Source organism: Acromyrmex echinatior, chromosome 13, assembly GCF_024713525.1.
Source record: "Acromyrmex echinatior isolate Ae372 chromosome 13, ASM2471352v2, whole genome shotgun sequence".
In the NCBI taxonomy this organism is placed as follows: domain Eukaryota; kingdom Metazoa; phylum Arthropoda; class Insecta; order Hymenoptera; family Formicidae; genus Acromyrmex; species Acromyrmex echinatior.
The window spans coordinates 11,706,745-11,733,497 of NC_141864.1; the positions used below are offsets into that span (position 1 = coordinate 11,706,745).

General features: G+C 30.7%; 1 protein-coding gene and 1 pseudogene across 11 annotated transcripts in view; one reads left to right on the top strand and one right to left on the bottom strand.

The window, feature by feature from the left end:
• The window catches only part of sei (potassium voltage-gated channel seizure), a 208,591-nt gene that overhangs the window by 81,804 nt on the left and 100,034 nt on the right, over positions 1-26,753 (top strand). The gene's annotated exons all lie outside the window — the stretch shown is intronic.
• LOC147907654 (uncharacterized) lies at positions 397-19,642 on the bottom strand (annotated as a pseudogene).

Genomic DNA, 26,753 nt, shown 5'->3' on the forward strand with positions numbered 1-26,753 from the left:
ATTTGGAAAAATTATGTTATGTTGTACAATAAATTGTAGAAATATATTTTAACATATTTTATATATGTCTCAAACGTCTACCTTTATAAATGTTTATGTTAATTTCACACAAATTGAGTATTAGGAAATAACATAAATATTATATAAAAATTACAAAAAAACACTAATGTATTTGTAAACAAATTGTGGAATTATACTTTTTTCTAAAATTTATTTTAATAGAAAATTATTAATTTATAATAAATTAAATTAACATATTTTCTTTATTTTAGAATTTAAAATATTTTTTATATTAATATAAATTACTTTTATCTTAATTGTTCATAAATTGTGTTATTTTAAGGAAGTATTCTCACTTTTAGTACCGTTCGATATACAATAACTTCTTTTGAGGCATTCTTTTTTTTTAATATAGCAGCCATAAATTTGAAATTTGTTAAAGAATCCCGTATAAATCTTATAGAAAATGAATTTCGGTCAATTTGTTTCAAGTTTTAATATTTTGTAGCTCATGTCAAACTTAATTTAAGAATTAAAAGTCCTCACGGGCACAAACCTTCAAATGCCTTAGTTTTTGCTTCAGAACTTTTGAAAAATCATTACATCTTATACGAAAAGTAGTCCAAATAAATTTTTTAAATTAACATTAGTTATGAATATTTAAATTAACATTAGTTATGAATGTTTAAATTAATTTAATTATGAATATTGTCTAATACATTATGGATATATACTGTATACATATATGTTATGGAAAAAACTGTCAGACATAATATCACGAAGAAAGTACAAATATCATATTTTTCAATATTTCGAAAAATATTATTACGGTATAAAACATTCTAGAAAAAAACTTTATCTTATTTTCTAATTCTAAAAAATATATTAAAATTTTCAAAAAGGCAAGGAAATTTATAAAAATATAAAAAGCTTCTCAAAGGAATGAGATGTTTGTCACGTCCATGTTGTTCTGGGTAATTCTGAAAATGGGCGCAAAATTAAAATCATAAACGTACCATTGATATATGTATACAAATGTAGTAAAAAAAATTTATTTCGATTTTTTGTACTTTTTCATATAAAATATAAAGATTTTCCGAAAGTCTTAGAACAAAAACTAAAACATTTTATTTGGAGGTTTATGAAGAATTGCCCATGAAGAATTTAATCTGCTTGACATGAGCTGCAAAATATTAAAATTTAAAGCAATTTGACCAAAACTCATTTTCCATAAGATTTGTACGCGGTTCTCCATTCTTTGATATTTGAATGTTTTTTACAATTTTTTTCAAACATTATAAACGATTTTCATGACATTTATTATTATAACAATTTTACATAGGCATGTAAGAAAAATACTCGTTTACTATTGCCATGATAAAAAATGCAGGAATTATCTGAAACAAAAAATTTAAAAAAATTTGTAATCTATATAAACATAGTTCTCGTCTGACCTATGATCAAATAAAAATTTTAACTTTTTGATTTTTAAGGAAAAAACTTTAAGAATAAGTAAAAAAAAAAACAAACTTTTATTTAAACCTTTGTTATTTTTGCAAAAATCAATGTTTTAATTTGATTGTAAGTTGGACGAGAACTTTACTTATATAGATTAATCTTTTTGCATTTTTTGTTTCAGTTGCCTGCATTTTAAATCATGACAACAGTAAACGAATATTTTTTTATCTGCCCACATAAGTTTGTTAATAAATGCAAAAAATATTGTTTATAATTTTTGAAGAATTTTGTAAAGAATTAAATATCACAAAAAAAATAAATGTAACAATTTATGACTGTTATATTAAAAAAAAAAAAAAGAATTTCTAAAAAATGGTACTAAAAGCAAGAATACTCTTTTAACATTAAGAAATGTTCTGAATACTAATTTATCATAAATATTTACTGCATAGCTAATTAATAATTAGAAGTAAACCAGTTTTTTTTTAAGATAAGATGTACACTTATATCTTAATGATTAATCATATTTACCGTAATGAGTGGAAAAGCGATAATAAAGATACGTGATTACATCAAAAATTTCTCCAGCATTATTCCCATCTGTCATCGTGTAGCAGATAACTAGTCGTGTTATAGAGCGCATACCATCTGGGAATACAGAATCTGATTAAACAGCACGGCAATCAGAGTAACGAAGCGGAGGCTCTCTCTCGCCTTGCTAACGATATTGCACTGTATCGCGATGCGTCAGTGGTATCGCGACGATGAGTCGAGCAATCAGCGAGCCAACGGATGGCCTTTTCGTTACCCGATCGATTACCGCTGCAAAGTAGCCAGGAAGACATTAACAGTGCGAATAGCGACTAACCTACATATCTAGTGCCAATTACTTTAAAACTTTAGTCACGATTCCGAACTATAACAAGATTGAGGCGTCAAGCATGCGCTAGCCTGTCCAACTCTTCTTTTGCGTTTACTTCTTTTGTATTCCCAACGTTCGCGTGCTTAAACGAATTCTATTATCAAATTATCCTGTGCACAGAAGGATGTCCCTCATGTAGGACTTCTCTCATGTACCTTCTTTCTTATTTACTCGGATGCTTTAAACAATATTTTGAAATTTATTTTAACTGTTAACTGGAAAAGAAAGACTCGAGCGTTGTGCGTGCTCGTGTAGGTATTATCCATTACATTTTCGAGATAAGATCAGCTTTTGATTATAACTGGACTTTGTCGAAACGCTCTTGAGTAAACAGTCATGTTCAGTAGAGAAATGTCAGACTGACGGGAAGATCGACAAACAACCATCGAGCCGTCGGTCGGCTGCAATGAGCTTCGTGTTCGATGTGCTTTTTATGCTTGTATTTATAGCGTGAAGAACTCAGCTGAAACCAATTTTGAGACGATGATGATTTAGCAGATAGATTTTGAGAGTCAATTTGATATTCATTACGTTATATTTGCAATAAGGATAAAGTTTGTTGTCAAATTCACGATCTGATTTTTGTCTCTCGTGATTCCATTAATTCTTGAAAGACGCTATACATATGTGCGTGTAATTAGTATTTTAATCCACAATATTCTCACATTATTCTATATAGAAATAGTAATAATGTAATCTTCTTTACGGACTCTCTTACATTCAACAACAAAAAAATCAGAGCGAATGAGAGTCAGCGTGATAGTTAATAGACAATCTTAAATCTTTATTTCAAAAAATATTGTAGTATGTTTCAGTTCACTTTGGAACCATCCTCAGCAATACAATATCAATCTCTTCATGTCCAAGAAAAAAGTCACCATCAGAAACAAGTTTAATGGTGTAATCTATTCGAAACATTAAAACAATTATCTTATAAATATTTCTATCCAACAAGTTACAAATTAACATTAAAAAACTGGTGACTCACCCCAAGATATAGAAGAAATTCATCTCGACATTGGATCAAAATCAAGTAAAATTTATTATCTACTAAAAAATATCAAGTTAAAAAACGCATTGAACGAAACATGATTAATACATTTAATATAATAAGTAAAACATGCCATTAAGGAAAATAAGGTCAACAAGGAAAATAAAAAGAAAAAAGAACAATGTCAATACATAAACAATAATTTGTATAAACCGACAAAATATAACTATTTAATGTCTTTTAATAATTGTATATAAGTTTGATGTACAGTCTCTGTGTCCGAGCATAAATTGAGACTATTTTGTTGCATGAGTATATAAAGGCACTCAGATATTAAACGTTTATTAAGAAAACGCTCTTCATCTAATATCGCGATTCTCCCAATCGAAGTGTTTAAATTCAATCCGATGCTCTGTGATCACCGATTGGTTGTTATTATTATGGTTAGATTACATCAGCCAATCTAGTTTTCTTCTTGTCTGTCCAACATAAGAAGATTTACATGAGATTTTATACAGAATATTTTTTCTCTTTTCTCTTGAGAGGATGTCTTTATGTCCCTTGATCAAACCACTTAATTTATTTAAGCTAAGTTAAAGCTTAAGTAAAAGCTAATTTAGTGTTAAAGGTTTTACTAATTCTTTTGAATTCATCTGAAATCTTTGGAATATATGATAGTGCAAACCAAGAAGTATCAGAAGTCCCTCTTAATTTCTTCGCTTGATTCTTTTTGTTATATCGTACCTTTATGAATGAGAATTTTTGAACATACGTTAATAATATTAAAAATTAAATCAATCGGATGATCATTTTTCAGTAATGTAGAAAAGATAGTGTCTAAAATTTTTTTGGTGATATTTAGGATTCGATAATAAAAACGCTGTATCATACCCATTATTATCCCTCTTTTTTGTGAGAAGGGATGTGACGATAAAAAATTAATTATCTATCCGAATACGAACGTAGGCTTATGGTACCAGTCAAATTCAATTAGATTGTTATTATTAATAATAGTAATAAAAATTTTCCGCCTTGATTTTTGGATTTTTTGTTTTCTATAGAGAAAAGAAAATCAATTACTTACAGAAAAAATTTTCAATGTATTAAAATTAACTCTTACTGTACCAGCTACAATTTGGTGCATACAAACGGGGGGGGGGGGGACACTAGAATTCATCTATTTTTTTCGACTAGTCAGAATGATTCAAAAATCTCTAAAAATTCACCAACATACTTTCAACTTTCTAGAATAAATATTGGCACTTCATTTTTGAAAAATAATAAAATGTAGTATAATTTATAATTACCAAAAGACTCAAAAAAACTTGCACGAACAAGGATTGCTCGGTCACTAGTGACTCCCTCTTGTACGGTAAGGGTTAAGAATTATAAAAAGTACTAATCTTTAGATTACATTTTTACGTAAATTCTAGAAGAATGTTAGATAACTTTTTTATATTGCATGATGACATATGTTCTGTTCTTTTCAGCGAAACTTCTTGCATCGTTCATCTTTTCTCCTTTTCTCTCCAACATTGAAGAGAAAAGGAAGAAAAATGAATGATATAAGAATTTCAGCTGCTGAAAAGAACAGGTTTATAATAAGATAGCTTTTGTTAGTAAAATCAATAGTCAAATCACTTATAAGCAAAAAATTTGTTATAAAAATTAATTTAAAACACAAGATAAAATATTTAACGTAGATTTATAATATTTGTACTTCATAATACGTTAATATTTTATGATCATGTACATTTTTGATAGTACACATAACTTAGTATTTTCAAAACTGCTGAGTGCTGTGATATCATTTGTGTAATGAAATTCAAGCTAGCAGGTAACGATAAGTATCTATCGCTCTCTATATCATATTACTTTCTCTATATCAAATTACTTACTCTATATCATACTCCTTATTACTTATTACTCCATCATGTGGTAAGTTAATTTAAACAAAATAAATTTACAATAATTTACGTTAATTAATGCATTACGTTAGTAGCTACATTGTTGAAAAATTTGTGTTAAATATAACACAGATATTATTGTATAAAAAAAATGATCACACAAAAGATTATGCTGACTTGTAAGTAAACTATGAAAATATATTTTTTTATTATAGTATAATTAACTCTTACTCTACTACATGAATGACCGAGCGATTCCTGTTCGTGTAAGTTTCTTTGAATCTTTCTATAATTATAAATTATATTACATTTTATTATTTTCCAAAATGAAGTGCCAATATTTATTCTAGAAAGTATGTTGATGAATTTTTAGAGATTTTTTAAAATCATTCTGAGTGAAAAAGAACGAACGAATTCTAGTGCCCATGTTTATATGGATGAAGCATTAAATTGTAGAGTGAGGGTTAACATTTATGATACGTTAAATAAACGGATATTTCATTCATTCATTTTAGAATTTACATTTTAAAACACATTGTTTTTATATTACTTATTAATAAATAAGTAACAAATAATAAATAAGTAATAAATTGTATCATTTTATCATACTAAAAAATGTTAAATTAACTAAATCTATTCACTAAATCTTTAAATAACATAATCATATGTTACATGAATCATATGTTACATGAACTAGAATAAGTTAAAAAATTCAACACAAACGGTTAATAAGAACGTAAATGGTTTAATTTTAAGGAGTATGATATAGAGTAAGTAATTTGATATAGAGAAAGTAATATGATATAAAGAGCGATAGATACTTATCATTACCTGCTAGCTTGAATTTCATTATACAAATGATATCACAGCACTCAGCAATTTTGAGAATACTAAGTTATGTGTACTATCAAAAATGTACATGGTCATAAAATATTAACGTATTATGAAATACATTTCCAATATAGATACACAATGTTTTTTACCGTATACGAATTAATTGTTTGTAGAAAATAATCACATTATTAACCTCGGGAGTGCAATTATTTTAATTAGTAATATGTACGAATGAATGTAATTAATAATAATCCCATTGCGAGTTTATATTATCTATGTATACGTATCGCTTTCTTACTTCTAAAAATGTCACATAAAATTAATAGTTCTATTCTATATCTTTTAACATGTGATCTTTATAGTCATTAAGAGAGTTACAGAATAGGATCCTAAGTAAGAAAAGGGAAAAAGTGATTTTTTAACTTTGATAGAAAATTATTGACTAATTAAATATCGGCAAAAAAAATATATTTTTAACAAATCAAATGTCATTTTTATTTCACAATCTTTAAAAAGCGTTTATGTTATTTTTAATTTATCGTATTTGACAAAACCAGATAATATCGCATTTCAAAGCCATGTTTTACAGAAGTTTTGTTCGAAAAAGAGATATACCCTATAGCTCTGGAAAAATATCTCGTGTCGAAAGATCGGAATTGATATCGCGCACTGCACCCGTTGGCATTTCTCGATTCGAGTTCACCCGAACACACGGTGCAGTATCTGGTGGCCAGGGTTTGGAAATCTATCTACGACCGTGAACACGCTCGAGTAAACAACCGGGTGTTGCGGAAATGACGACCGTATGCGCAATGCGATGAAAGAATACATAAACAGGGATCGTCTTCGCCGTCATCAGAGATCGATTCCGTGTTTGCCCGAGTTACTCTTCTTTAAAATTACGAGTCCGATGAAGAAATATGCACCGACTATCATTTACGGACGCGATTTATAAACGTCGAGACGCTCATTAAGAATTGAAATTTCTGAAAACAAATCCACTTTCATGAATTCTTTTTATTCTCGAAGCATGATATTGCGCTTTCCGTCAGCTTATTTCCGTGTTCTGGGAGCGGCCGATCGATATATATTTTTCGCCGCGAGCAATTTCGGCCATGGTGGTTGTATCATACTATTCTGAATGAAGAAAATCTTGGAAATCCCAATGATGCTACCTTCTGAAGTTGCTTTTAATGAATGACGTTGCTTATTCTATATTAAAAGAAAAATATTTGGTATTTGTGATTAATGGTGGAAAAAGTTATATAAATAGTATATACACATATAAAAATTATTAATTTATGGAGGAAATATATAAAGTTGTGTAAATTGTTTTTTTTTTCGAAAATTAATATTTTTACACCTAATTGTGTGAATATACTTTTATATTAAACAGAAAATTACAATAACAATACTATATTTTATTGTATAATTTCTATAAGTATAAATGTGAATAAATTTCCATAATATTATATAATATAATGATAATACGTCACACATATTATCATACTTACATTTTTATGTTCAATCATAAAAGCACAACTTACAAAAATAAAATTATTCTTTTTATACAATAATAATTAAATAGTTTGCAGAAATAAATTTACAATTGAAGTTAAGCGTATAGAAATAATTACGCATTAATTCACCAATAAATTGTACAATTTTTCTTAAATTTATACAGTACTGACATATACGAATATAAAAATGCAAATGTAATATGTGTAATGTATTATTATTGTTATATAATAGTATGGAAATTTATATATATTTAAGTACATAAGAATTATAAAATATACATGTTATTGCAATTAACATAGAAACTATTAAGTATAATCTAATTGTAATTTATTGTAATTTTTCGTCTAATATAAAGATATGTTTACATTAGATAAACACTAGAGAAACTAACTAACTTAGAAAAGTACTAATTTTGAGACTAAACAATTTTTTAAATATTTCTACTAAAATTGTATAATTTTTTAAATATTTATGTAATTTTATATCTTACTATGTACAAAGCTTCTGATATTTTAAGTTGCAATTATAATGTATATATCAAAAACTTCTTTCAACATATATTCTTGACTATTTATTAACAGTTTTTATTTTTTATAACTACTTTGATTAAAAATTATGGGGTGCAATGACTCCTGCTCGCAATTGATCTGAAACTTTACATATAAGTTGTTTTTGATGTAAGAAATAAAAAAAACATTTATCATTTCCTCCTCCCCTCTGTTTGAGGGACGCACGACTTCTACGCGAAGCGAATTCCATCTCATCTCGCCAAGATGCTTACGTAAAAAAAAAAAATTAATCATTGTATATGTGTATTATATGATATTGTTATGTGTATTACATGTTATATATGTTGTATATATCATATATAGAATCATTTTAGTTGATGAGTGCTATGGATAATTTATAAAATTTTTTTTTTCATTTCCGAAGTTGAGACTATGATTTTTTTTATTTCTCACATTGAGTAGAAATTTATGTGCCAAATTTCAAGTTAATCGCGAGCAGGAGTTATTCGGAACTATATCTAAATTGTGTTATTCTTTTAATTAGTATATGTAAAAAATGAACTCAAAGGAAAAAAAGTTAACTCATATTATAATCCTTTTCGTTCGCTCGCCGAAACAAGGTCGATATAATTTATTGTTATTTATTTTTAAATCGAAAAAGAATTATTTATGGCGACATGGGAAAGATATCATGATTTCACGAAATATATTGGCTCGATGGGACCAAGGAATTTAATTTCATTTCCCTCTCATTTGTCTTCTAATGATACGAAATTTTCCACATTGCTGAATTTAGCTCGCTGAAAGTATATATCGCAGTTTACATCGTAGTAAAAAGACAGAAAAATATGTTTTCACCAGAAAATTCTCAATAAAAGACACCTGAGGTGAAAGATACATCTCTCCTCAAAGCCGTTCATGCTCAGAGACAAATGTGATTTGTGTCTGAAGATATAACTACAGATAAAGAAATATGAAGTAAATAGATCGAAACTAGATGTATATACTGTATTTCACTACGAATCAGTAAAGGTATTTTGCTTAGTTTCCTACCTGCCTTTGATGAATAATATAAATAACCGCGAGCATGACCTGATAGAGAAATCAAATTTACTCCAAACTCACCGCAATTTCCACGAGTTTTAATAAAGGATGTTGGAAATATGTAATCTGTTTAGAATATTATATCAACGTTACTTTGTTAAGCCATCCAGACCAAGTTGCGAACAAGTACGAATGAACAAGTCATGACGCTGTTTGTATTCATTAAAACAAGTTTTTCATTCTTATTTTCACGTTCAGTTGTTTAGCCTGATTTTCTCGATATAAAATACGCTTTTCTGTAAATTATTTAATCGAAAAATTTTTTTTATTCGAATAGAATATTTTATTTTTATTTAACAACTTGGAAATTGTATAACAAAATTTATTGTAGTATTTGTGAATTAACTTTGTTGTTCTTTATATCGAGAGAATCCCTTTGCCTGCAAATCGATTGCCTAGACTGACCTACAGCATCGTTTACCTACATCACTTTTGCCGACAGTTCGTTTGCGATTACTTACAAGTACTTTTGCGTACAAATATAAAATTGAGGTTAAGTTAAGTAAAAAAATAATTTGTATTTTTAAAACAGAAAATTCGTGTTTTTAGAGTAAAAAATTTGTGTTTTAAAATAGAATTTGTATTTTTAAAGCAGAGAATAATACATGTAGACAATCGAGCCCTAGGCAATAATATATATAGACAATCGATTTGTAGGCAAACGAAGCCATTTCCTTTATATCGTAGATTTTTAAATTTTGTGACATCTCTTTCAGACTTTGTACTTTTGATATTAAATATAATTGAAAGAAATACATATCGCTCCTCTAGTTTAACCTTTCGTGATCACATTTTCTGACAATTTTATGTTAGTCGGGGGGGAGGGGGGGGGGCAAAATAGTTCTTTAAAAATCACAAAAATTACTGAACATATTTGCAACATTGTAAAACATGCAAATGCAATGGCTTTTAAAGTTTTTAATTTTCACATATTTTCAAAAATCACAAGACTGACGTCCAAGAAGTAATATGTAGAGATGTGCACGAGACGAGATGAGTGAAAATTCTGCAATCTCGATTTCGATCTCGAAAAAAGAATATTCATCTTGATTACGGATTTTCGAGAATATTTAATCTCGATCTCGTTTTCGAATCTCGACGAGATCTCGAAAACGAAAAATAATTAAAAAAATGCAAAAATTTATTGTCTGTACACTTTATAAGCACGATAAATTTGTAGGTAAAAAATGTTTGTGTGAACATAATTTTGTGTTCGCAATATACAATAATAGGAATTATATACGTATTTAATAAAATCAAGAATTCGTATACGATTACCAGCACGAAATTCACACGTTCCTGTCAGCATTACGTGAGACACCAAACGTCCATTTAATGTAAATGAATGTATGACTAGCACATATCTGCATTTATTAGCTACTATAAAACTATGATTTCTGTATTTCAAGATAGATATTCTATGCGTTTCTTCAAGCAAAGTATCCACGCTTGAAGTATCCTGTACATGCGGACAGAAACAACTAAGTGGTTTTTTAGTAGTTTCTATCGTATAATGCAGGGACAAATATTAAATGGATATATAGATTATTTTCTGTACGTCTCTATTTGACGTACTTCTTTTAAGTAGAATGGATAAAATGAAATGGTAAGATCACTTTAAATACTGTAAAAATTGACGAAAGCTATCCTTACCTATTTAGGCAGTCAATAAATAGTAGTAAAAAATGATAAAAGGCACATGAAGTGCATTTACTCAATGCGCATGCGTAGCTTATTTTCACTTCACGTATGACTTTATTAATTGCAGAATAGATAAGAATAGCATTTAGATAGCATAAATATTTTTACAAGTGTTTTAAATCTATCTGATCATTTCATTTTATCCAAATTGTCTTTACAAATGTCCCGTTTATTAAATATAAATTAATTTCGTATCAATATATAAATATATTTATTTAGTACAAAAAAAAACAATAATTTAATTTAACAATCACTTCTTTCTATTAAGTAAATATTTATTTATTGTAAGTAAATGTTTTGTTGATAGTATTTAAATAAATATTTATTTAAATTTAGGCTATTTTTTTCTCAATGTAATGTAGTATGTACGTAAAAATTCTGTTGTTATCGTCTGTAAATTTTTTTCTTCCAATATAAACATTCGCACATCGCAGTCGAACCGGGCATTGGCAATCGGGAGAAGAGAGGTGCCGACAGAGATTGCGTTCCGATATTCATTGCCAGTATTATCAATAAAGAAAATCTATAATGCACGTAACGTATATTATAGATTTTCAGTACAGACAGCGAATATCGGAACGTAATCAAAGATGTCGGATCGCGATTTTTGAGACCATTCCGCAGGTCCTGCAAATTTATATATACAGAAGAAAGCTCTCTATTATGACTCTGTGTGTGTGTATGTGTGCGTGCGCGTGTGTGTGTGTGTGTGTGCGCGCGCGCGTGTATGCGTGCGTGTGTGCGTGCGTGCGTTGTGTGTGTGTGTGTGTGTGTGTTTTGCTAGTTCTTACAAAAAAAATTCTTATAAGATCTTTCAACAGAATTTTCATATACGAATTTCGGACAAGAACATATAAGAATACGATATATAGATAAATTAAGAATTTTGCATGAATCTTACTCATATTACATGAATTTTATAAGCATGTTACATGAAGTTTACACGCATGTTACATGAATCTTGCGCGCAGATTACGTGAGTTTTGCGCGCATCTAATTAATTGGAGTGTCATTATGAAAATATTACAAGAATACTATTGGAATTTTGTGTGATTTATTGTTCCCAAATAAAATGGAATGGGACAAGCAAGAAGTTGAATAAGATTTAAAAGAATTCATTTTGGTTAAAAATTATTTTACAAATTGAATAACGGCTTCTCGACTAAATCAAACTTAATTTGAGAAGAAAGCATACAAAGCCTACGCTAGTTATTATAGCGAAATTATAATTCATCAATTCATTAAGACAATGATAATATACGTTTTGATTTTCTATTCAGTCATCTTCAGTATTCTAACAAATTTTTAAATTTTTCTTAATTCTTTTTTATTTCATACATTCAATCCAGTTTCTGTTCATTCATTAAATCCATTTCATTTATTGGGATAATGGATACCTTCATTACTTTAGAACGGTTATGTAAACAAATTATTTCTTAAGAGTATCTTATTAAGCTAAATTAGCAATTAAAATCTTTTCATTGCGATATAAATCGTCGTGTACGATTCATGCCAGATTGCTGCACCAATTTGAAAGATAAATAATTTCGTAAATATATGTTTTTTAAGACTGATACATGATCTTTCATGTAATACTTAGGAATCATACATAATATTATATTCTTGGATGATCCTGTAAAGAAATTATTTTTTATATTAGGTGTTGGAATTAATTCGTAGCGTTTTACAAGTGATGGGAAGTACTTTCATTAATGTATTTTTTAATGCTCATGTGAAATAAATAACATTCTTTCATTAAAAAACGCTAGGAATTAATTCCAACACCTAATAAGTTTCTTATAAGGTTAAAGATCTTTTGCAATATAAATCGTGATCTATGATTCATTCCGGATTCTTGAAGTTATTAAAGATTACTGGTGAGATGAACAAATTATATTAGATTCTTATATGATTCATGTATGTTCATTTAGTAATCTTGATTGATCGCATACAACTCTTTTAAGATCTGGTACAAAAAAACTTACAAGAATTTTCAACAGGGAAAACAAGCGTCTAATATGAGATAGTGACGTTTCTGCTAAACTAATGAACGATATTGGTTCTACCATGAATTTATTGCTCTTGGATTGAAAACTATCTAATGGAAAATTTATTATTATAATATAACAGATCATGCCTGTAATCATTGTAAAAAAATATTTTAGAATTTGAATGTCTTCAAATTTCATTGAGATGTGCTTTTAAATCCTGTTTATTATTTAATATGTAAAAATATTTAGTAATAAATTACTCAGATAATAATAGAGTAAGATCCTACTAATAGAAAATTACGGGATGTTAAATTGCATAATTACAGAAGTTAAATTTGATGATTGTAAAACCGTAAGGCGTGGAAATCTGAGATACCTAGGGTATTTTTAATACTGTTCCGTGTAAGATTTGTTAATATTGGCGTACCTATATTAGCCATGTCATCTAGAGATGCTTTAAAAATAAAAGAAATCGGACATCATAAGGCACATAAGTTTAAACTTTCAAAGCACTTTTAAAGATAAAATCTTTTATCTTATTTTTTTTATGTAATTACAACATATATATATATATTTAAAAATTTATTGAGTATATTTGATAAATATTGATTGATTTTTGAGAAAAAAATATAAATACATTTTTTAAGAAATTACTCAAGGCCTCATAGTTAGGACATTATGAATCACTTGTGTAAAAAGTAGATTTATTTGAAAAATTACAATAACGAAAGTTGAAAAGGAATTTTAATTAACTTACATATTCTTAATATAGTCACTGAATACTGTATTCAGTATATAATAAAACATAACTACAACTGAAACTGATAGAGTAAAAAATCTATAAATAGAACTAAAAAATCTATAAGTAGAATTATATTAATCAGTAAATAGATACAAAATTTATGAAGGTAAAATAAAATCAATTGCTTAGATCAGCCATCCTTTTAGCGGATATATTATTTTGTATTTTATCATGAATGTTTAGTGTTGATCCGTAGTGCCCTAATTACACTTAATATAGAAAATGAAACATTCTAAAAATAAATGATAGTGGACTGTGTGTAGTATAGTAAGATGAGAAAATATGTATAGAAATGTGCACCTGGCCTTCAATATGTTCATCTTTTACTATAAAAAAAACAATGTTAAAATTTTTTTGAATGATACAAAAATTACATTCACATCACCGTTAATGATCAAAAATCATTAACGGCACATGCGTTCTGAGATAAGGAGTTTGATCACTATGAAGTATGGAATGAGCAACAAAGTAACAATCATATAATATCAGTTATATTAATTTAAACATTCTGGATTATGTTACATAATGGATGATATATGATATCCTGTAACTTATGATGATCTTCCCTTCTCTTTCCAATATTATTTGATTAATCATTAATTTTCTGTCAAGTTGAAATTAGTTTGTCCCATTTCTCGGGAAACTTAATTTTTTAAGCTGTGTCATTTTTAAAATAAAGAAGCGATATGTCTGAGAATCATAGGCGAGTAGAGTGAGGTTAGTTGGGCATAGGGGCAAGTTGGACAAAGCAAATATTTAAATAACCAAAATATATACGTCTTGCGTAAGGTAGCACAAAGACAGAGATTACTGCGCTTAATATAATAATTTATGTCCGGTTATCAACAATTAAATACATGCGCTTTTTCGTTTTCATGCATCAAAAATAAAATTATTAGGTGAGTATTCTTTTTGATCTACGTGGTAATTAAAGCGATTAATAACAATCAAATGTTTTTTAGACATAAGTTATTAATGTATTTTTAAACTTCAATGTTTAAATTGATATTTTATTTACTCTTCTTCAGTTATAAAAAGATATTTCAATCAACACCGATATTGGAGTTTGTTAGGCCAGTATCTCCTAACTTTATAAACTCAGCTTAAATAAAATCTTTATCAATGTTTTTTATTTCATGTTAACGATTGAACATATATTTTACATTTAATTATTATTATAAAGACTGAAGATTTTAGTTTTTCTAATTTAATTAAAGCATATAAAAAAAAGAATATTACACTAATTATTATACTTAAGATAAAAATAATAAAAATTTGATTAACATACATACAATTCTTTCATATTTTTAGTAATATATAACTTCATTAAACGATTATCTTCATAATTCAATTTATCCTTCGAGGATGCTCAACATGTCTCGTAGGTGGGGCATGTTGATTCATTTTTGTGGGATTATTTGATTTTCGATTAGAGTCAATCTCCCCATCGTGTATGATCTATCCGATGAGGTTATATGAATAAGCACAAGCAATTACTAAAGGAAGTATATCTTTATTTTAAGTCTAATAATACAGCCATCTTGACTCAACGCTCTCTTATATTACTTCTTATATATTATATATTACTTAAGAAGGGAAACTCTATTCTTTGGTTTGGTTTATATGAGCGTATTAATCAGCGCCACTATTGGGAGGATCACTTGACAGTGTACTGTCGATAATCTGAACGGGAGATGGAGGTGTGTATCCCCACAATACTCCCCCTCTCCCCGAGTTTTTAAATTAATAAAATTTTGAAATATAACGTTTTTATATATATGTGTGCGAAGTACAACTTCATAATAAAAATAAAATTAAAAAAAACATTTATGAAGTAATCTTTACATAACTAAATATGAATAAAATATGCTGTTGAAAACTTACAGACTTTTTACTTTTTAATTGGACGGCACTTGGGTAAATCTTTAAAATTGGTCGAGTGTTAATTAAATTGGATGGATCGTTAGATGAACTTATCGTACTAGGTTCTATAGGGCTTCGATTGCTTGGCGTGCTCCTCCTGTGGAGTGACGAAATATGCGGGCTTTAGGTGCTCGGTAGAGATGTTGATTCTTCTGCCTTCAACTTTTATTGTAAAAACCCGATCGTATATCTTTTCTATAATGCGGTGCGGCCCTGAATAAGGGCTTCCCCCAGTAGCGTTTAACAGTGTCATCCCTTAGGAAAGCATATGCGTACATGTGTGAAGATCTTTATATCTAAATGATTTGTTGCGTACATGGCTCACCATAGGAATAGGATGAATTCGCTGCATAAATCTGCGAAATGGTGAAATGAAAAATTTTGTTATGTCTTCGTGAAAAATTTGTCTGGAGTTCTTCCATAGAGCAGTTCCACGATTGATGCATGAATATTTTCTTCATAACAGGAGCATAACTGGCAACATATCAGTTCACTCTGGTTGGCTTGGCACATAATTGCTGCTTTCAAGGATCTGTGCCAGCTTCTATCAACACATTAGACTGTGGGTGGTAGTTCTAATACGTTTTGTTTCGACCAACTTGGCTAAAGCGTCGAATAAGGTTGCTTCGAATTGTGAACCTTGGTCTGTTGTAATGATTTTAGGCGAATCGTAACGAGAAATTTAGATGTTGTGAAAAATGCTTTTGCGATAGTGTCTGCCGTAATATCGGCTAAAGGTACCGCCTCTGGCCTGAAGAAATGATCAATTAGGGTTAGATTGTGGTATCTGAATTTACGTGAAGGCGGCATTGACCGATTACATCCAAGTGTACATCGAAACGCGCGTTTGGTACCGGCAGTTTTTCAGGGAATAAATGATTGTGACAAGCGACCTTTGCTTGTTGGCAACGAAGATATGCTCTCGCTCAAGCGGCGACGTCTTTGTTCATATTGATCCAAACGAATTTTTGCGCAATGTGTCGTCTGATTCCGCTTGAATGCGATAATCCATGTACCATGTCGAAAATGCGTCATCGTAGAGTCACTGAAACGAATGGATATTATCTTATAGGAGAAGTCGTAGAATAGATTAGCATTGGTTTCAGGTAAAAAAAAAAAACTTTCGCTCTAAATTAGATAAAGGAGATTGCAGCTCTTGCTTGTAATTCTTCGTCTGAAGCTTGTTCGCGTGTCAATTCTTCCGTGTCGACGATGACAGGCATTATGATTGAATTGATTCTTGATAGCATGTCTGCAACTATATTCCTGTCACCCGAAACGTGGCGAATGTCTGTTGTAAATTCCAAGATGCACGATAATTGACGACATTGCCTTGGTGAAGTTCAGTCGAGTTTTTGCGAAAAGGCGAAGATGAGTGGTTTATTTATGATCGATAATCACGAAGAATCTGCGGCCTTGAAACAGAAATGTTTAATTAATGCGTAGATCGTTAGAAGTTGCCTATCGTATGCGCTATAGTTACACTGCGCTGGAATAAGCTTTCTGGAAAAAAAAACTTAATGGTTTTCAAGTTTGATTCTGCCATTGCTGCAGAACGACGTCTATCGAGGATCCGGATGCATCGGTCTATAATAAAAATTGCGCCGATGGATCTGGAAATGTGAGAAGTGTGACATTGGCCAAACAGTCTTTAAGTTTCTTAAAAACGGTTTTATTTTCCGTGGTTCATTCAATCTGAGTCTTTGTCCGTTCTGTTTTGACCTAATGATCGCTTCTTGCAACTGTGCGTTTGCGATATAAGGTATAAATCTATGGTAAAAATTGACCATACCCAAAAATCTACAGAATTCCTTGACGTTTTGCGGCTTTGGAAAATTTCGAATAGCTTCGACCTTTTGTAGTGATGTTGCGAAGCCTTTTGCTGAAATGTGATGATCATGAAATGAAACTTCCGGTGACCTAAAAATACATTTAGCGATATTGATACGCCGAATTCTTGCAAACACTGAAATAACTGTCTTAGATGCTCATAATATTCCTCCGGAGTTTTGGATGCTATGATAATATCGTCCAAATAAGCAACAGAAATTGAGTCCTCGAACAACTTCATCCATGAACCTTTGAAAGGTTTGGGCTGCGTTGCGCAATCCAAAACTTGTTAGTAGAAACTATGTCGTGAATCCGATCCGCCATTGTTGCGAGCTTTTCTAGTATATCCTCGCTAGTGAAAAGTACTGTTTGCGTATTAGTTGGCAGACGCTGCATCCATAGAGATTTGAGAAGTTCGTTGGATACTTTGTTTTCCGCGAGGTCTCTCATGTGTCTTAAAAGACGAGACGGACGTTAATTGCCGAGTTCTGTTTGATTTAATAATGTTTTCAGACGTTTTTCTTCGCTGTCTTGAAACTCCCTCAAAATGCGTGTTTTTAATGCTTTGTATTTATTAGATGCAGGAGGATTAATGACTGATTTACTTACCTTAGCGAGTATATCTGCATCGAGAGCCTGCAGCTTGTGTATTATAAAATTTAGTGAGGTCCTACATGATTCCGTTCGTTGCAAATGGCGCTTCAATCTGAATAAACCATATTATCGGTTTTTCTTTAGAGAATTTTGAAGGATAAATACTAACGTATTCTACTTTTCGATCAAAATCGCTGGAATTATCTTCCGCCATTGCGAGCGAAATAAATGTTTTTTTTAAAACGACTATTGGGGTTACCAATGTGGAGTTACTTGGTTTGCGATTAGAGTCAATCTCAGTCCCCATTGTATGATCTATCCGGCGAAGTTAGATGAGTAAGCACATGCAATTACTAAAGGAAGTATATCTTTATTTTAAGTCTAATAATCTTGATTCAACTCTCTCTTATATTACTTCTTATATATATTACTAAAGAAGAGAAACTCTATCCTTTGGTTTGATTACATGAGCGAGAGGATCACTTGACAGTATACTGTCAGTAACGGGAAATAGAGGTGTATATCCCCACTTTGCCTTGTAATTAATGTAATTTTTTTCTTATTTACGAGATATATTAAGGGAATACTGGAGCGACGGCCGAACTTGATCGAGATCGATAGTACAGACTTTTTTTAATTCCAAATTTAATAATAGTAACAAATTTCATTCATTTCTTATATTTATTATATATCGTTGTGTCTTACTCAAACGCATTCATCTGCCCTTATCTAACATATTGCAACGCCATGTCTTGGAAGATCGAACACTTACTGCTAGACACAATTATTGCTTTTACCATCCCGAGCCTTTATTCAGCGTTTGTATACAAGTCATTTACAGATCGACATAAATCTTTCTTTTTAAGCTTGTAATATTAGTTTTATAAACTCAGCATTGTTTGTGCACATAATGTGCTTGGTGCTGCACTGTCATTTAGCTCATACGAGCTATAAAACTTTTATATTATAAGGAAATATTTACGGTTCTACAAGTTAAAAAAACCTTAAGTTTTTAATTCGATTATAAAGTCTATTGCAGCATCATCAAATTTTGCGTCTAATTTAATGCTATAAAAAAATTTTTGATTTCGTTCAATAAATTCGGAGATTTATATCGATGCAAAGTCCCAACAATTTGGCCATTCCAGCATCCCCTTGAACATGCAACATTTTAAAGCATTTACCATTAGTCTATCATAACTGTGTAGATTTATAATAATTTAAAGAGCAATTGTCACAACATTAGTCCCACTCTACCCTAACTGTCAGGGAGCGATAATGGTGGTTCGACTTCAGGATTGCAAGCTCGTGCGCGGCATGCAACGCAGCTTAGATGGAACGTGGTATAAACCATGTCGAGGCTCGGAAAGCACGAAAAACGACAGAGAATAATGCGATCGCTTACGACCTTGAGGCAGACAGAAACGAAAGGAGACACAGGGTCGCGTCAGATGCAGGGTGCAGGGCGGACCTTTTCAAGGTTACGTCGCGAGCGAATGTTGCACGCGACATGTCGAAATCGAAAAATCAATCCTAATTGAGTTGATAACACAATGCGCAATGAAGATAAATGCCATAGAGAATGTGAACTTGTCGAGTTTGTACGCGATCTCTTATGAGCATAACAAACTCAAAATAATCTGAAATCAAACAGTTTCCCATCGATATTGTAATACTAGCGATAGCATATATATATATATATATATATATATATATATATATATATATATATATATACATATATATACATATTCAAATTACACAAGAAATATTTATATCACAAGAAATAAATTAGGAGCGCGTGATTGCCTATTTATACGTGTGATATTAGAGCAGTATGCGTCTTCTATTACGTAATGTTGCAAAATCAAGCACTGAATGCAAATGTAAATTGAAACGAACGCTTGCTTATTATTACATCGTAAACATCACATTCGGTTTAAATTTCTTTCTAATCTTATGAATCATAAATTAACTTTTCATCGCATAAAAATAGCTACTGAAGAAATAGCAAAATAGAATTTACGATTATTTTTATGCTTCGTTAAAGTAAATAATTTTCTAGCCATTACTAACGACCAAATGAGTAAAAAGATTTATCAAAGATAGAAGTCCAATTGGGAGAGTGCATTTGCACGACACCGCGAATTTTTTTTATATTCAAGTGGTTTGAGAAAATAAGCGTAAATCGGATGCGGCGAGAGATCTCGCGGCGGTGTGAAATGGCGTGAAAAATGATAACCAAATGGTGGATCACTAGAGAGAAGTTTTTCTCATCGAAAAGTTTGTGGTGAGATCGCGCATCTTGCGAGCGGTTGGCAACTCTATTTCTCGCGTTATAAAATCGTGGCGTTTCACAGCTGAATAATCCGAAAGCTCCATTAAAGCCACGGTGACAAAGAGGAATATCCCCTTGGTCTGCTGCACATTTCAAGGCGAATCACGTCAGGCACGCAATGTCGCGACGTAAAGTTTAAGGAGATGTTTCTGTGATTGCTGTTAAGGCCATGCGGAACAAAATGGAAAGTTTCCGTTTTTTGTACTCGGGCGCAGTTTTGTATATTCAACCAAGTTCATGTGCGTGTCACTTTCTTTATCTGATATGATAGATTGCAGATAACTTTCATCGCACGCTAAGGCCGAATTAATTTGATTTCTTGTAACAAGGATAGCAAAATGCACTCAATTTTGCCTTGAGAAATAATCGGCAATATATAGAATAAAAAGATATACAGGGAAAAATTACTTGCAATTTGAACAATAAAAAAAACAATAAAGATATTTGCAACAACATTCTGCAATTTGGCCTGTATGCTCTTTATTGTTTATTTTTGACGTAGTTCAAAGAAAGAAAGAAGGAGAGATATCTATTTGAAAAGATATCTAAAAGATAACTTTTCTATATATCCTTTATTAAAGAAATTTTTAAAAAATCATAGTGAATGGTAAAACTTTCTCTTTACACAGTCAACCCCTAATAACCTCCAACTGACCTTGTTCTTGTCCTTGACCCTCAAAGTCACTGACCTTTTTCATCGCTTGTTATTAATTAAGAAGTTATGAACAAAACAATTGTTATGAGTATTAGTATGTAATTTTCAAACACAAGGTACATATTTTAGCAGTATTTTCCCTTGAGTTTCACTCTATCTCCCCTTGCAAAGGAGCGTACAACTTTTCACGCGAAGCGAGTTTCATTCCCCTGCTTCAGAGGCGCACGATTTCCATGCGAAGCGATTTTAACTCCATCTCCCCCTCTGCCAAGGGGCGCACGACGACTTTCCACGCGAAGTGAGGTTTATCCCCACCTCCTTCTATCAAGGGAAAATACTGTTGAAATATGTACCTTGTGTAAAAATTACATACTATTCATAAAAATTATTTTATTTATAACTTTCAATGAGTAATGAGCGACGAAAAAGGTCAGTCACCTTGACTTCCTGAGGGTTCTTGAGGATCAAGGTCAATTGGAGATCATTTGAGGCTGACTGTGTAAAGGGAAAGTTTACCCTATAATTCTAAACAAAATAAAATTTGAATCCAATTTTTGAGGTTCAAGTTTCAATTTTTCTTGTTAATAAATATCTTTTAGTCCCTCTTTCGCACAATGAGAAGGTTATCAAACTTGAGCCTCGAAAATTGGATTCAAATTTTATTTTGTTTAGAATTATACCACGTTTAAAATTGTATCACCCTATAGATATATAAAATATTGAATAAACTATTTTTTATAGTTATTGTAACTGTAGAATAGTTTATTCTATTATGCATATTAATTCTACATATAAAACTTGTATAGTTGTCACATTTATGGTTGCTACCATTGTTCGCTTTTTTGAGTGTAATATTGAAGGTTGCATTTGTTGCTACTGCTACACATTAAAGCTACACTTTAGTTCGACAAATTTTCCAATTTATTTACAAACTCAAGATTCAAATAGAATTTAGAAATTAATCTAAATTATTGAGAAATTGTTGAGAAGGCTACGAACGAATAAGAAAATAATTGAGTAATTATACAGAATAAGACTTTTTCCGAATTTCGATATTTTTCGGCTGCAATGTCGATAATAATCTTTGTTATGACTCAAATAATGATAATAAGTCGGGAGAAGTTGAAAAATATATAGTCTACCTATTTTTTAAATTATTTATTCTACCTCATCTCTCCGTATAGGAGCACACGACTTTCACCCGAAGCGACTCCCATTCCATTTCCTCCTTTGCTTGGGGACGTATGACTTCCGCGAAGTTCGTCGCAAAGTCGTGCGCCCCTAAACTGATCGGCATTTAGGCTGCGCGCGGGTTGGTGAAATAAGGAGCAGAAACCAAGCTGAAAATCGACTGAAATGTGGAACCAAAGCCCAGCTCTGAATTACATAAAGTCAAAGTAGATAAAAAAGATGAGATAATAGTCTGATAATAGTCTTGATATAAGAATATAAAAATATGAAAACAATTGATGTCTGTTGATATAAGAATATAAACGAATGAAATTAATTTGATCGTACAATAAGTAAACAGATAAATTTAAAAAGTAAAAAACATAACAGACTATTATCTCACCGTTTTCTAATTTTGACTTTATGTAATTCTATCATGAATTAATTGCGATTCGTTAGAAGCGAATAAGCACCATTATTGTATACACGCAGTGACATTGTTGAAAAAGGAGTCTCTTGGATTTAATATCAGTGTGCTATTTTGAAGATACAATTAAGCTACCAATTTTTGCATCTATCAGAAGTCTATATTTTTCCTTCTTGTTTTAGTATTAAGTCGTTCATAATTTAAATCATATTTATATCAATTATTTATTATATATTTAATTAAACATTGATAATGATTCGATCGAAACGTCGTTTGTATAGTTCTTATGACTTTACTTTGTATCGTTCTGATGAGATTATTTTTACTTTGTTTAGTTCTTATTAATTATACAATATTATACTTGTTATTTATATTCAATCTTTTTCTTATGGTTCGTAGTCCTTCTCAATATAATTTCGATTAATTTGTATTATTTGAGTCATATTATACTATCTAGAATTTAGAAAGTTTGAATAAATATTTTGTAGTTCAAAGGTTGCGCTTTTTGTTGATCGTATCTCGCACAAATGATGTAAATACTCGATATCAAAATTTCGACTTTGAAATCATGGTTATTAGCTTCGCGTGATGAAAATTATTCTAAAGGGTGTAACGTATTTAAAGAGAAAGAAAGAGAGGAAAAGTACCAAGGAGGCACTGCTTTTCGTGATTATAAGCTGATAGCGCGACAAAGTTCTCCGGCGCGCAAAGCATGAATATAAAGCATGGTTTGATAATACCAACTTTGTCGGAGTAAGCTAATTTCAGTCTCCACCCATCCGGGCACAAAGCAAGTCGGATAATCCTCTTCCCTACAATCCGGGCGTCATTTTGTTCGCGGAAAGTTCGCGGCTAGAAGGAATTTAGGATGGCTCTATCGATCCGCGTTAAGATTCATATCGTAGTTTTCCAGTTTAGCCAGACAAGAAATTAATGTAATTAACGAATACTCGTGAGCTCAAGAGAATTCGCCAACCGAGAAATTGGTCGATCGATGATATTATTGGGGCAATAAACCGGAACGTTCAAGTTTTGTCCTATAAGGATTTTAAAGCTCAACTCAACGATGACGTTGACAAATGTACTAGCTTTGTTATCTTCCGCGATGATTATGAGGTTACACTTCCGCTTGTTTTCCCTAAGCATCGCACATGATCACCATGAGTGATTTACAGCCGCCATTAAGCTCAGTTCTATCCGGGACATATTGAACAATGTCCGGCGTAATTCTAGACACTATTCTAAAGTTGTTGTTTCTGAATTGTAGGGTCAACATCAAGGTAATCTGTCAAAGCATAGTTGAGACTATCTAATTAGAATCTGGCCAAAGTGGATCAAAAATAGCGAATAAATAGCATTTGCTTTCCTTTTCTAGAATGAGATAACCTTGGCCTAATCGGAGTAACTTGGCCTAAATTTTTAAAAAATGCCTAGACAGCACGCATGTTCAAGATTAGATCATAAAAAATCTCCAAACGTCTTTAAGTCATTTTTTGTGTCATTTTTTAATGTCTTACGATTTTGATATGCGTGGGTATTATTTGGGTATTATCAAAATTTTGAAAAAAAAATATTGCTATCTGTTTCTATTTTCTTTTCTTTTCTCTCATTTTCCGAAAATGTGAATGATTCATAACTGACATCCAATCATAAGACTTATTAATTCACTTTAGACAAGCTCTGAGTAGAAGATTTCTAATGCATAACAAGCTCATCGTCTGCATCAGCTCTTACTAATAGCAAACCTTTCGAAAATTTTGTATTTATAAATCTTTGTGTCTACAGCAATATAACTATAACAAATCTATTTTGTAAATAAATAAGGGAAGAATCAATCTGGTCAAGTCTAGATCTTATCTAAATAACATTTTTTATGTAAATCCTTAATGCACATCTTTCTTACTAATTATCTAGCCTTGACCGTATTGACTCTTTTCTTACTCATTTGATTTATTCATATAGCTGTCTAGAATAACTTATTATTGTTCATTTTTTAATTACCTACTGAAATCATGATAACCAGTGCTAGTTGATGAAATTTTTTATGGTAATTCAGAAAAGTTATTTCGTGACATGAAACAGCATTATAGGATTACGTTGACAGTGAGAAATGTACTCGTAAGGTATGTCTCGCCCTGCCAGCAAGATAGCGGATGCGTGCGAAGACCGGAACGGAGGGGGGTGATACACCACACTGTAAGTAGTGAATTTCAAGGCGATGAGGCATATTTCAGAGTGAATCGTGGCTGGCACGCAATCGCTATGACGTGCGCAAAGTTTCAAGCACGAATGTCGAATGACAATAAGATTTCTCGATGACCCTTACTTGATAAAACGCCGCGAAAAACGTAAAAAGCGATGAGCAAATGTGAGAGTGAGTTAACAAGCGCGACTCGAAAATTGCCAAAAATGATGATAATTGTTATCTGTTTATTAGTTGAAAGTTTTGTCAATTAAACGCATTGTTCCTCAGACATTCATATTTCTTAACACAAAAAATATTATAGTCTTTTTTTGTATAATGCTCCATTATACGTGAAAACTTATATATATGGATACCAATGTTAGTTTGAAATTAAGTAAGCAATCGCGTAATATTTATTTTAAACTTTTTTCCAAGAGAGCTTAAGTTAATCCAGTTATTTATTTTTCGTATTACTATTATGTAGTTAAATTATACTTTTGTAACGTATTATTAATAAATTTATGTGTTGCGCGAATGGTCACATTCCTCGCAAATCTAATTAGTGTAGAAGAACGCGGTATATTACATTGCAGAGCTGAATTCACAGAAAGGAAATTGCATGCTAACTTGAGATATGCATGCTAATTTAAGATATTCGTAGAATTACCGCGAAGATTTCTCCAAATTAAAGGTCGCCATAATTTTTGGCAGAGCGAAATATACCAATTCAACGGGAAAATTTGACGTTATGTATGTTATTTCTCAAAGACCTTCGCGTGAGAACACGCATTCGTTGATTATATAGATGAAGTTCGTTTTAAAATTAATTAACCTAAGAAGTATAAAAAAAGCTGCTTTTGAGGTCATACCTTTGTAATATAATATCGTGAGACAATTACACGGAAAAGCTAAACAACTAAGTATAATTAATCATAGCAAAATGAAATCATGAAAGTTCCGTTCGTGGAAAAACCAATGTGTCTGAACAAGCGATACGGTAACGCTATGTAGGTTAAACCTTTGAAAGAGTTTCAGAAAACCGAATTTCTTTTTATTGCAATTTAAATATTGTGTAATTCGATTAACAGCAGCCATACGTAATTATCAAATATCGCGCTAAAAATGTATTTTCAAATCTTCTGGTGAATATATCGTTGTGAATCTGATTTAAACAATCAACATGCGAATATAATTTTCCGTTCCAATTTTCTCATACACATTTAATGATAGCGTGCACGAGTATAAAGCGCGAAAGCGTGGAGGAACTACATATATGTAATAATTGATAGATCTGTTATAACGCAGTCTATATATATATTCACGCACTACGATCCAATTGAAATTTGCGTATAGTCAATCAACTAAAGAAATTAATTTTATCATCATAAAAACTCTGTGACAGTGGATTTCAAAGATAAAAAAAAAAGAGATTTCTTTTTACTTCGGAATAAAAGGATTTTTACAGTATAAACTCTAATAAAAACTTAATAATAAAAACAGTCGAAGACGAGATAAAAAATTAAAAGTACAGAATGTTAATTGTAATTAAATTTAATGTATCGATACCTACATTAAAATTAGGGGGAACTAGTTCCGACTTAACAAAAATCTTCATCAATCGCATTTTAAAAAATCAAGTTAAAATATAATAAATGTCAAATATATAATAATAAGTTGATAGAATCAATATATGATCAGATTCATCAAAAGTCCTCGGTTGTTTTCTTGATATCTTCTGTTCAATAAAAAAATATTATGATCTTGATTATTCCAAACTCAAGTAAAGCATCATAATTGTCAAAGATTAATATTAACTTTAATACATAATGTGCCAAAAAAAATGTGTTAAAATTTTCACATTAGATATCGTCAACTAAGAATGAAATGACTG